This window comes from Conger conger, chromosome 1 (assembly GCF_963514075.1).
Source record: "Conger conger chromosome 1, fConCon1.1, whole genome shotgun sequence".
NCBI classification, from domain to species: domain Eukaryota; kingdom Metazoa; phylum Chordata; class Actinopteri; order Anguilliformes; family Congridae; genus Conger; species Conger conger.
In genome coordinates this window covers 17883636-17897067 of record NC_083760.1, presented here as the reverse complement: position 1 = coordinate 17897067, position 13432 = coordinate 17883636, and positions in this window count along the sequence as shown.

Here is a 13432-nt window from a genome sequence, read left to right as displayed (position 1 = left end):
CTGCGGGCCCCCATAACGGAGGGTGTTTGGGGCCGGGCAGTTATGACAATTCCAAGGCAATTTAAGATCTTTTCCTGGGGCCCAGAATCCCTGGCAGCACCCCAGGCCTGTACCTACTGCATCAATTACCGGATGAAAAGTAAACTGTATGTGAGGGAAAGCATATATATTTTCTTTATTCATGATACAAATGAAATTGTTACTAGTCGTATTCTACAACATTTTCCAACAACATGCCTTTCAAGATATAGTGTCCAATCCTAATTTAAGATCATTTTTTATTATTTAAAAAGAAAGTGGGATTGTACCAGTCAGCACACACGCCGGAATGGCGCTTGCGATAAAGACTTCTGAAAGGATTGTTAAATGTTGCTAACTTTCTAGTGATCGCATAGACACTGCAGGATGAGGAAAGTGAGAAAGCAGAAACCAATGCAGGGTCTATTTGACCAGATGATGTGAGCTTGTCTTTTCTCGCTGTCTAAGAATACAGTTGTCACCATGTTGTAGATAAGTGCTGTGCAAACCTGATGGACAGAAAAGACAGCGTGACTCCATAAATGCACTATCAGCGTGTGATTGGCTGACGATGATGTCATTGTGTTGCGAACCTTGTGAACTGAGTGTGTATCGTAAAAAAAAAAAAAGATAAAGTCATATCAAACGTATGCCGCACATGGTGTTTGCTCATGTACTGCACGAACAACGCCAGACTAGATATTGCCTTACAGGCTCCTTTCCTTGCCCAGTGCTAAAGCGTTGTAGTACCCATTCATTACTGAATGTAATGAAGAGGCTTGAATGGCACACAGAGGCTTTGACCTTTCTTTGGGCATGTGCTACTCTGAGGTCTGTGGAATGGGACCACAGAAGAGCTTTTCCCCTATGCAGCTAAGTGGTTATCCAGGGCCACTTGAGGCATTTAAGTCCTCTGAGCCCTCCCTTTCAATGACTGATGTCAGTATCATTGATTGGTAGCACCTGTCCACCAAGGCTCATTTCCCAGGGTTGTCCATGACCATATAACTCATTCCCCCACACTGCAAAAACTCCCTGTAACTGTTACTGGTAATGCATGGGACAAGGCAGCCTATCGCAAATATTTAATTTTATCTGAGCTGGGTCTGGTAATGGAGGCTTGTCAACTCCTCGTCTGAATTTAGACTTGGAGGAGACCTCAGTCAACACGACAATGGCACTCCCTGTTGCACCTGATGCAGAGACGCCAGGCGTACGTCCAGGGCTGTCACGCGGGTGTTTACTGTAGATATGGGAGAGTGGCTCTGGACTTTTGCCTTTACCTGAGAACTCCCTCCCCTCCTGTTGCTTTTATGAGGAGATTTTACACTCAGGTGATGCCTGGTTTGCAACTCAAGCACAAGCGAGGGTCTCACCATAATGTCTGCTATAATACCTGGGTTTTTGAAGGATTATGTAATTTTAGTGCCATCACAATGGTCTTTGTGTGTTTATATGTAAGCATCCATATTTCACCAATATTGCAGGTCTGTTACTCACACTTTGACCTTCACTGTTGATATACAGTACACAGACAGCATATGGGGAGATGGATGACCACACCTTCTTGAGGAAGGTAAACATTGAAATCTCTTTTACAAAGGCTTATGAGTCGGCGTGTGAGAAGCGCTGTGTTTTTCTTGGTCACAGAAAAGACAGGGTAGGTTAAATTAAAATACTGTTTACGCAAAATGCCCTCTGTAATTCAGCTTGCACAAAGGGGTGTGGTGTGGCAGGGAACAGGTCGCGTTGGGAACGAGCTCCTTGTGATAAACAGAGTGTCCTTCAGCCCAGAGAGACAGCCAGTCCTCAAGTGCAAAAGGAGTGTGCCTCCATTGTCCAGACTGACGCAGGTTTCGTTGAAGATGAAAGGGCTGATTCTTCGCCAGTGAACACGGGGCCAGCCTCTCCGACGGCCCTATGATTCGCTGCCCCCTCAAGGTAGAAATGTGGAACTATAGGACCCAACACGTTCTTGTTCCGGTCCCCTGCTGTGTCCTGAGGTTCAGCCATAAACAACCTCCTGCTCGTCAGTGGGCTTGGGGGATGGGGTGCAAGGCCGTCTGTTTTTTTTGTGATGAGAGTGGCTGTTTACGGATGTATGAAACCCAGATTGATGGTGGCTAGGAGACGCATAAACAAAGCGTCATATATCATAATGAAACAATCTGGGGGATACAGGCTTAGAGAGAAAAAGGCACAAGCCACATATTAAACTACTGTGCTGATAACTGTTCTTGAATTAGAGGGTGGATCCGGTTACCATGCAAAATAATATGTGTCACAGACTCTCCACTCATACACACCACCGTCTGAGTTATAATCCAAATTAATGCAGGCTTGGTTCCTGAGGTCAGTCAGGTTTCAACCTGGCCACAGTTCATTCTACCAGGAGTTCTATTATCTCTCATTTGCTTGTCACCAGGAGCAGTGTAAATTAGAGTTATGTGCCTACCCCCTACAGGCTATAACAAGTTGCAGATAAATGGAGTGATATCTGATAACATGAAGAACGTGGAAGTAGAAAAGGGTGAGTCATATGGGTGGAGAAACCTGCCTCATACGCAGAATTCAAACGGGCTCAGTAACTTCCCCAAACTGATCCACATCCAATAGTCTTCAGGACTGAGAGCTTCCTCTCAGACCCTAGCAGAAAAATTCTAATGAATCTCAAGTGCATGATTTTGCATTTGAAACGCAAAGAACATGGGTCATAAAGCTATCAGGCAAATATAAGTTTTCTTAAAATCTATGAACAGCTGAACCAAACAGAAAAAGGAAAGGGAGCAGTTTACATCATTAAAATTCACTTTGCCGCGAGCTACAGCATCATAAGGTTTTAATCTTTCAAAGAATGCACTTTTATGCCAGTACACACACACCGTGATTCAGTGAGAGGCAGCCTTGGTAGCTCCACTCCATTAAAATGGCCGCTCATTCCTTGTGCAGGGAAACTGACCCCGTGATAGTCCCCTTTCCTTGAGTAGTAGAACTGTTTTCTCTGGCTCATAAGTTCAATGAGCTGGAATTTCATCAAGCCTGTGGAGGGCATCTGTGATGACAGCATGCAATCATTAGATTTTATCTGCTTATGCAATCCCTTAAGGAAAAGAAACCTGTAGGTCTCTGTGCAGAGCAGGAGAGTGTGCTGCTCTCAGGCATGGAGCATGAGCTGTGATGTCACACATTCCTCAGATCATCGTCTGGGTGACCTCAGCAGCAGGCTGCAGTCCTGGATTATTGTATGCATTGCAAAATAAATCAATTCAAGCAGGCATTTTAGTCTTATATTTATGCTTAAAATCTTATTTCTATTACTTCTTTTTGCTAAATATGACAAAAAGATTGTCAATGAGTTGAGACTAATCTAATTTCAAGATTTGCCAATGGGGTTTCACTTGTGAAGCAACCAGGAACAGGCTAATATTTTCTACTTTGAGAGAATTTTTTTTATTTAAATCTCCTTGCAAGATGAAAATACCTGCTAAGACAAAGCCCCTTTTGCTGTGAGAAAGGGGCTCTCTTGGGGGCCACAGCTCCTGAGGCTCTTGGCCCTGCTATTGTGCCCCTTCAGGATTTCAGTTGCTTGCCATTCCGGTTCCATTCAGCCCTGCTGCCTGTTACCATAGAGACGGCACCTTGCCACAATGCCCCCAGCTCATTAATGATTCTTCTGAAAATGTTAGAGAAGCCTTTGCTCCATGAGCTACGTGCTTGTATGTGCGTATGCGTGCATACATGTATTCATGAGTGTGTGTGTGTGTGTGTGTGTGTGTGTGTGCAGGGACAATGAGACACCAGGAACACGGCTTTCGTGCAGAAGCTGTTGCCTTGGTTTGTCCAGTAAGTGTAGGGCATACATCTTCATATGTAAGTTAATCACATTCTCCATACACCATTGTTTGTGTGCCCTCATTAACTGATTTGCATTGTTGTAGAAGGTAGACGTGTTCACCTAACCGCCATGATTGCAGACGTCGTCCTGAATGCCATCCCAGTGCGGTACAGTCTATCAATATTGGAGGACTCCTGCATCCATCTCTGCCCTACTTCTTCCAAAGGATGCAACTGAACTTCTAATTAGGATAACACAAAGGACTAAACCAGCCATGAAACATGCATTCTCAAGCAGGGGATACACCCTTTGTGTATAGTGAATACAGCTTGTGTCAGCTATAGTTTTTTTCATCTAGCATTGTACATTATGTACAGTGAGAGAGACTGTCAGGTGCAGACACAAAGAGCTGCCAAGGCAATCGGCAGGGGGGGTGGGCGGGTGTTGGTGGTGAGGGAGGGGGTCCTGGATGGGGGGAGATGATGGAGGATTTAGGAGCTTTTGTTCTGATTAATAAAACCCTTTCCCGCAAAGACTTGGTGTACTCTATTATAACCAGCATACCACCATTATACTCACATCACAGCTGAAAACCTGTCTCTTTGTTTGTCTTCTTCTGAGCCTATTTTGCCTGGGGAGGGGGAGGGAATAGGGGTGAGGGTGTGGTGCCACACTATCACTGGGTCTCGCATCGTATCGTTTTCATTTCACCCAATTTGTTATCTGACAGTGAGTGTGCCTTGTCATGTTCTCACAGAACAAGTTTCTGATTATGCCATACAGCCAGACTCCTGCTTTCCGTATTTCCTGGTCTTGTCTGTGTTAAAAAATGAAATTCAATCAATTCAATAAAATTATTCTGTAATGAACGAGAGTATCAAATACGAGTTTCTATTTGCAGCCAGCTCAGTGTTTATAGTATTATAGTATTGACCTCAGAAATGATTAAATCATCATTTAATTATTTAATTTTTCAGAAAGAGCACACACATTCCATGCAAATAAGATGCTTTGTTGATCTGCTGGCATAAGAAAGTATATGACAGAGGACTGAAGAAGCTAACCTTGGTATTGGTGATGGCAATGGCTGGTTGACAAATGGGAAAACCGCATTGTTCAATTTAAGGGTGTGTCAGACTACCCAGAGAATCCTCATAGTGAGTAAATGAGCTACTTGCTACAAACAGAATAAGTTGTCCTCTTACTCATTCCTATTACCACATTTATTTTATTTAACCTTTATTTACCCATCATCACATTGAGATTGACATCTCTCTTGCAAGTGAACCTGGGGGTCTTTGGGGTTTGAGGAAACACGGGGGGAACATACAAACCACGCCGGCCCGAGCGGATTCAAACCTGAAATATCTCTCATAAACAAGGCTGGATGCCAAGTGAAGCATCAAATAGTGTATTGGAATACAGCCATATAAAGCAATAAAAGTTTTAGTAATTTCTGTTGGGGAAAACTGTTTTCATGTCATAGCCAGCATCCAGGAGTTTTTCCCTTCCCTAAAAACATACGATGTAAAATTTCCACTGTTTGCATGACTCATTTCTGTAGCTGTTCAGATATCTCCGGAGGCCCAGTGTGTGGGGAAAATATGTTTTGCAGCTGTGTCTCATGGTTACGTGTTTTTTGGCCGGGAGCGCACGTGGTATTCACTTACATATTGATGTACTGGCCTCGCTCTCCTCCCAGAGTGAAAGAGAAAGCTCATAGAATTCAAAATGTTCGACCCACCCCAAACACACTTCCGCAGAAAGGGCTTATTTAAAAACCAGTGAAGAGAGGGGCTGAAACGGGCTGGCTTGGACGAGTCTGTCTACTGTCCACGTCATTATAAATTCCTTTCGGCCCTCTAGCGGCTTCTCTGAGTCATTTTCCGTTGTGTTCATTTTCACTTCCTCCCTCTCCTCCACCACACTCTGCCCACCCCTCCTTGCAGAATCCCACACAGCAAGCAACAGGGAACGCCGAATCGCTGGGGCTCCCAATCCCGTTCCCAGGGACCTACCTTCCTGTAGGTTTTCACTCCAACCCTAACAAAGCGCATCTCATTCGACAGCTAGACATCCCTTTGAGCTGCTAATTAGTAGAATCAGGTGTGCCAAATTAAGGTTGAAATGAAAACCTGCAGTACAGTAACTCTATCAGAAACAGGTTTGGGAAGCGCTGCTGCATCAGATCTCACTGTTGGGATCTGGACTGCGTTCTCCTCCTGACCACCAGCCATTTCTCACACTGTCTGAGCCGACCGTCAATCATCCCGGCGCAGGGGGAGGTTGGCTGGATCATCGTGTAGAGGAAATGGGGAGGGGGCTGCATGGGTAACGCCACGGTGGGCGGGGGAAGGCGGCTGGGGAGCGACTTCGGCCATCGCCCGGCTCAGAGTGGCCTGATTTCTGCAGCTGGCCCAACGCAGTGCCCGCACTGGTGCAGGCGAGCTTCGTACACACATGCCAGAAGACCCATTGGCTGGGAGTAGTTATGTAAAGTGGCTCGCCTCTCCAATCCGCCGGGCTGGCTGAGTGTCCGGGCCTCAGGCTTCACGTGAGCCAGCGCGTGTGTATCACGGAAGTACGCGTGTGGCGGTGTTTGCCAGCTCACGTTGTTCCTTTGTGCTATCTAGTTACATGTCACATTCACCCGTGCCCCTCTCAGTGACCGCTCAACCCCCGCCCCATCTCATTCCGCCTCAGAAAAAACTGAAATAGGCCATAAATTCACCATATTATTTGCAGTTGGCAATTAACCTTATTAATAATGGACCTGAGAGCCCATAGGAAACTCATTTACATCTGTACATCAATTTTTTTCCCCTTATTAATAATAAACAGTTAAATTGTGCAAATTTAATTTAATTTAATTGTGCTATTTGCTTGATGTCGTTAGAGGGGAATGGCCAAATGAAATTACAACATAAATGTTCTTACAGTAGCTCTTTCAGTCATGTGAACATTTCGAGGCCTGTGAGAGCTGCTTGTAAGCTGGGGTATTGATGCAGGAGTGAATGCCATTATATAACATGCATTTATACCGCTCCGCACATGTGCTGCTCTTTAAACAGCCAAGCTGGGGTGGGCAGTGTGGAGATCAATTAGCCTCTCCTTCAGGGGGGCTTCTAACTAGGGATGTGCATGCTTGGGAAGGGATGGGGGGTGGGTGGGGGAGTGGGGGGGGGAGGGTGTTGGGAGTAGGAAAGTGGGACAGCTGACCCATGTGACGGTTGCCATGGAGACCGCAGCGGGCAGAACACAGAGTGCCGAAACGGAGCCCCCGACGGTTAGTCGCGCGCTGCGCGTCGCCCGCGCGCAGTCTCACTTTGTAACAACTCCGTCCCTCGCTTTGCGGAACCGTCCCTCGTCACTCGGAAGGCTTCAGAGGGGAGATGTGGGAGTGCTAGAAACAGTGCAGGGAAAACACTGTGACAGAACGCAGGTCAACACAGCGAGGCACGCACTGCAGCTGGGGCGTGACTGTGGCTGAGCAGCGGCTCCGCATCGAAGCGCCGAGTGCAAACGTTCGCCCGATCGTAGGCCCCTGCTCCCTAGTGCTCTGTGGGAAGGCTTCGAACGATAAACACAGACGCACGCACTTATAGAACCTCCACCCTCTACCGAGCAGCTCTAACGACTCTGAACATTGTGCCTCAATTATATCCGTATATTTTTAGTTTAAATGCTGGATCAATACCCTCCCTCTCTAAATATTTTGATCGATAGCTCTTATCTAGTCTATCCACCTGCCCTTGCAGCATGTCAATAGGCACACTACGGCGATGACCTCTCGTGAGTGTTGCGCGGAGAGATTCGTAGTGGTGTCCGTGTGAATGAGTCTGTCACAGATTGGGACGTGACCTAGTTTCACAAAACTCCCCACGAGCAGAAACACCAGACTCCTCGGGGTCAGTGCCGGGGCCACCGAGCACACTGCTCGGAGCACAAAGGAGCACTGTACCCCACGATGCCTTCCGCTCTCTCATTGGCTGTGTTTTCATGCACTTCTCACTCAAATCACCTCACAAAGAATCTCCTCTCCATTCAGAAATGCCCCTCCTTTTTGATCAAACCAGATATAGTACTATTTTTGGTTTAAATAGTACTATAATGGCTAGTCGCAACCCCATTTTGAACAATGGCTGCTGCTGCAGGCAAGCCTTGACATCTGGCGCCATCTGTCGGCTGATTGGAGGAATAGTCTGTCACTGAATCAGACTGGGGCGTGTCAGTCTCATTGTTGCCAAGAGACATTTTTTGGACCTGATGTAGCGATATTGAGCAAATTTAGAGCAAAATTTAGCATATATGACAATTATGTACAGAAATGCCACATATTTTTTTCTTGACAATGTTATCAACAAACTAAATGCAGCTTATGTATTTATTGTTCCCAGAGTAGGTAGAAATATAGAAAATAAGGAAAACCGTTCTCTGCATTTAGCCCCACCCTAAGCACGTGTGATTTCTGTTGGCACAAAGGAACATCTGAATGTCGGTAGCTTTCGTGTTCTGAAGAATCCTCTATGTGTCGGCCATTTTCCATTGTCATGCATCTGTGCTTATTTCAGATAAGTTATGTTCAAACCCTGTGGGAAGATGTTCAAATTTTGCTGCTGGTGACAATGTTCTGAAAGATAAAGTTAGAAAATCCATGATTCTAAATCATCTGTGTGCAAAGGTTCACCATTCAGCACTGGAGTTTAGGATATTCCAAAAGACAAAGGACGCCCCTGAGGCTAGTACACAAAGCTAGTGACTCAGTGTTGCAGGAGCCTGATCTGCAACGGTAATGCCAGGGAATATGAATGGACTCAGGCAGAAGAACCTTATTATTTCACAGGGACTAACCTGAAATGAATTACTCATATGCCAGGATTGTTCATGAATAATCCTTCATGCTAATTGAGAATACCTGAGCCAGTCATTCAAAGTATACACTCAGTGAGCATTTTATTAGGTAGACCTGTACACCAGCTTGTTAACGCAAATATTTAATCAGCCAAGCATGTGGCAGCAACTAAATGCATAAAAGCATGCAGAAATGGTCAAGAGGTTCAGCTGTTTTCTAGACCAAATGTCAGAATAGGGAAGGAATGTGATCTAAGTGACTTTGACCATGGAATGATTGTTGGTGCCAGACAGGGTGCTTTGAGTGTCTCAGAAACTGCTGATCTCCTGGGATTTTCACACACAACAGTCTCTAGAATATGCAGTGAATGGTGCGGAAAACAAAACAAAAAATCCAGTGAACAGCAGTTTTCTGCGGGCAAAAAACCCCCCACTGTGAATGAGAGGTCAGAGGAGAAGGGCCAGACTGATGAAAGCTGACCACAAGGTGACAGTAACGCAAATGACCACACATTTCACAGTGGTTTGCAGAAGAGCATCTCTGAACACACAACGTGTCAAACCTCTAAGTGGATAGGCTACTGCAGCAGTAAGACCAATAAGTAAAAAAAAATAAGTCTAATAAATACCTCATAAATAAATAGTGCTCAGTGAGTGCACATGGGGTACCACTGATGTATAAATGCATTGATTGTGGCAGGTTCCCTGTGCACCACAGTACTGGGAAGGATGTAGGATATAAAACAACAGTGCTGTAGTTAAGTACTTGTTAATTAAATTGATTTAATTATTAGTTTGTGCTTGGTTTGTGAAAAATTGATGGAAGATAGAAGAGCAACTGGATTCAATTGTATATTTTGTTGGTATTACGCAACAAAATACCAAATAGGTTATTTAAACAGAATCACAATGTCCTGTGTTTGGATAGGGACAATTATTGATTTATTTTTGCACATTTCAAAAATCAGTTTATTTTTTTCATGAGAGGATCCAGTGGAGCTAGTATGAGCAGGTATATTTGGGTCGGGAATGGTATTAAAACACAGGCTGCTGGCTGAGTCTTCACCAGTTGGCCTGATATACTAACAAGCTAACAGACCGCACTATTTGACTTGGTGATACATGGTGGTCGTGGTGCTAGTTTTGTGCTCAGTAATTTGTAGAGAGAGAGAGAGACTGTACGATCTAATGCCAATGCTAATGACTGAGCTCTAATGCCAAAATGCCTTTAGCCTGAGTACCTGCCATTGCCCTGCCACTGCTGTTATATTAAATGGCACTGGCTCCAAAGAAGAAGACGTTCCTGACGGATAGACTACAGTTATCAGTGTCACCCCAGCAGCAGACATTCCTCTGTACTCCAGGCTCTTGTCCGTTTTTAATGGAGTCCATTCAGACAAATGAAAATGAGGAGGATGATATTTCATACCTTTCAAATATTTATATCCTTTCATTTGTATTACGCAAGGGGGAGGAAAAAGTGTTTGTTGCCATGGAAACGAAACCTGACCATTGGCATAATGCTTGATGGATCCCCATCTCCACGAGGGACTTCTTTTTGTCCTGACCCCCCTCTCTCGTCACCATAGCAGACAGGTAGGGTGTTTTTGGACAGGGCTCAGCTACACGTTTTCATGTCCAAGTATGACTGCAAAGGAAAAGAGAGGTGAAGCCAGAGTTCCTGTGGAGAAGGACAATGCTCGGACGGAGTGAAAATGACACATCTAAGGCCGCTGAACATCTGCGGGCAGAAACGGGAACATTTCTGGCAGGAGTGGAACAGTCTGCAGCAGGGAATATGGGGGTACAAAGGCTCTCTGTCAGCTTTGATTCTCACCACTGCCAGAGGAACACTTAACTCACTTCAAACAGCCAGGAACAAAAGACACTGTCACCTTCCAGTAAAGTTTGGCTGAACCTCCCCGTCCCACCAGCAGCTAATGCACACAACAACAAAGAGGCTGCGCTCCGTGCACCAAGACTATAAGATATAACCACAGACAGAGCGCATCAAAATACGGCCTGCCTTCTCAGTTTACATGGGTGTGGCCAGTCTGGGTCCTAAGAGATTAACACGTAAACAAATATCTTAGCTGGAGTTTGAAGTCCGGCCAGAAAGGGGAGGTCACCCTGATGTGTTAAGTAGAGCGAGGATTTGGTGGAACACCGCTGCCCTCCATGTTCTGGATCAGACATCACTGTGTAATGAAGGGTATGCAATGCAATGTCCCTTGCTTTGAATGCTTGTTGCTTGTATGTCCAAGTTCAGTGTTCAAAAACAGGCTGCTGGTCCTGGAAACACCCATCAGTCACACACTAACTTCATCTTGCTGTTAGTCACCAAACAAGCAAAGAATAAACCTTTCCCCCTTCTATACCGCCCCCTTGTGGTACTTAAGTTCTCCTCAAGCATATCCTCAAGCTATTGCTGCAATTGCCTCTTAATTACCATTTATTTGCATTTATATATCATGTGCAATATCTTGGGAATATAAACGTCGCCACACAAAACCATCAAGATAGAGACTTATTTATTTGGCTGGATTGGAAAAGAAAACCGATGAAACAGACCTTTTATTGAAGCATTCACACAGTTACAACCCCAATGCTTTTGTACAAGCATCTCCCGTTTGACTCACAAACACAATAAGCCCATCACAATCAACTTTTTTTTTTTTAAATGGTGACACTTTCTTTTCTTAATACCTTGATAAATTTAATATTTACCACTTCATAATATTTACAACTTTAACAAAATATCACCATGAAAAGCAGCCAAAAACAGAAACGTACAGTGTGTAAACGCGAGTTGTCCTGGCCAAAAACATGCCCTCAAACACCCTACTGATGAAAACCAAGAGCAGCATCTGGCCTCCTCTACAAATCCTCACTGCTGGCTCCTTACGATTACAAAATATTTTTTTTCTTTAAAAATGATGGAAAAAAGAATGCAAAAATAGCTTTGGTACTCGGGAGACACTACTATGACATTCTTTAATTGCTACATTCTAGTTCTAATATTTTCTCACCTTCCTATGAGAGACGAATTTCAGCTTGGTGTAGGGCTGAATGTTTCAGCTTGGTGTAGGGCTGAATGTTCCAGCTTGGTGTAGGGCTGAATGTTTCAGCTTGGTGTAGGGCTGAATGTTTCAGCTTGGTGTAGGGCTGAAGGTGTCAGCTTGGTGTAGGGCTGAATGTTTCAGCTTGGTGTAGGGCTGAATGTTTCAGCTTGGTGTAGGGCTGAAGGTGTCAGCTTTGTGTAGGGCTGAAGGTTTCAGCTTGGTGTAGGGCTGAATGTTGCAGCTTGGTGTAGGGCTGAAGGTATCAGCTTGGTGTAGGGCTGAAGGTTTCAGCTTGGTGTAGGGCTGAAGCTTTGCTGAAGCAGAGGTGTGAAGCATTTCTCTTTGACAGCAGCTACTTCAGCCTGGCATTCCGTTCCAGCCTGGTCTGGCTCCCCTCTCCCATTCTCGAAGGACGCTCTCACATGCCCTTTCATGGGAGTGTCTCAAAAGACGTTTTACATCCCCACAGAATGCCAGAGAAGCTGTGCCATAAAGTGTTCTTAAATTCTGATTCTGAATTTCACTTACTTTTTAAGTCAAACTGATTACGTAAACTCAGTCATTTTTCCAACAGCCTTGGGGGGTATTTCACAAAGCAGGGTTACAGAGCTCGCTGGATAGCCAACTGTGCTCAGTAAAACCCGGAACATCCCTTTAATACTTCAGTCCATGTTCCAGATATGGGAGGGGACTCGGGTTATCCGGCTAACTCACCAATCCTGTTTTGTGGAACAGGGCCCTGGGGGCATATAGTGGGAGCAATAATTATTTGATCCCTTGCTGATTTTGTAGGTTTGCCCACTTACAAAGAATGGAACTGTGTAGAATTTTTATCAAAGATACATTTTAACATTGAGAGACAGAATATCACAAAATAATCCACAATAACAACATCATACAAATTTTATAAATTTATTATCGTATTTTTGGATGAAATAAGTAAATGATTCAAAATAGAGCATCAATATTTGGCATCAACTCGACTCACCGTGTTTGGAGGAAGAGAAATGCTGAGTACAACCCCAAGAACACCATCCCCACTGTGAAGCATGGAGGTGGAAACCTTATGCTTTGGGGGTGTTTCTCAGCTAAGGGGACAGGACGACTTCACCGTATCGAGGGGAGGATGAATGGAGCCATGTACCAGGAAATTTTGGGCGACAACCTCCTTCCTTCAGTGAGAGCACTGAAAATGGGTCGTGGATGGGTCTTCAAACATGACAACGACCCAAAACATACGGCCAAGGCAACAAAGGAGTGGCTCAAAAAAAGGCATATTAAGGTCCTGGAGTGGCCTAGCCAGTCCCCAGACCTAAATCCCATCGAAAATCTGTGGAGGGAGCTGAAGCAAGCGACAGCTTCGGAACCTTAAGGATTTGGAAAGGATCTGCAAAGAGGAGTGGACCAAAAACCCTCCCAAGATCTGTGCAAACCTGGTGAAAAACTACAACAAATGTCTGACCTCTGTGCTTGCCAACAAAGATTTCTCCACCAAGTATTAAGTCCTATTGTTCTATGGATCAAATACTTTTTTCTTGTGAAAATATGATATAAAATTTATAAAATTTATATGATGTTGTTATTGTGGATTATTTTGTGATATTCTGTCTCTCAATGTTAAAATGTACCTATGATTAAAATTCTACACAGTTCCATTCTTTGTAAG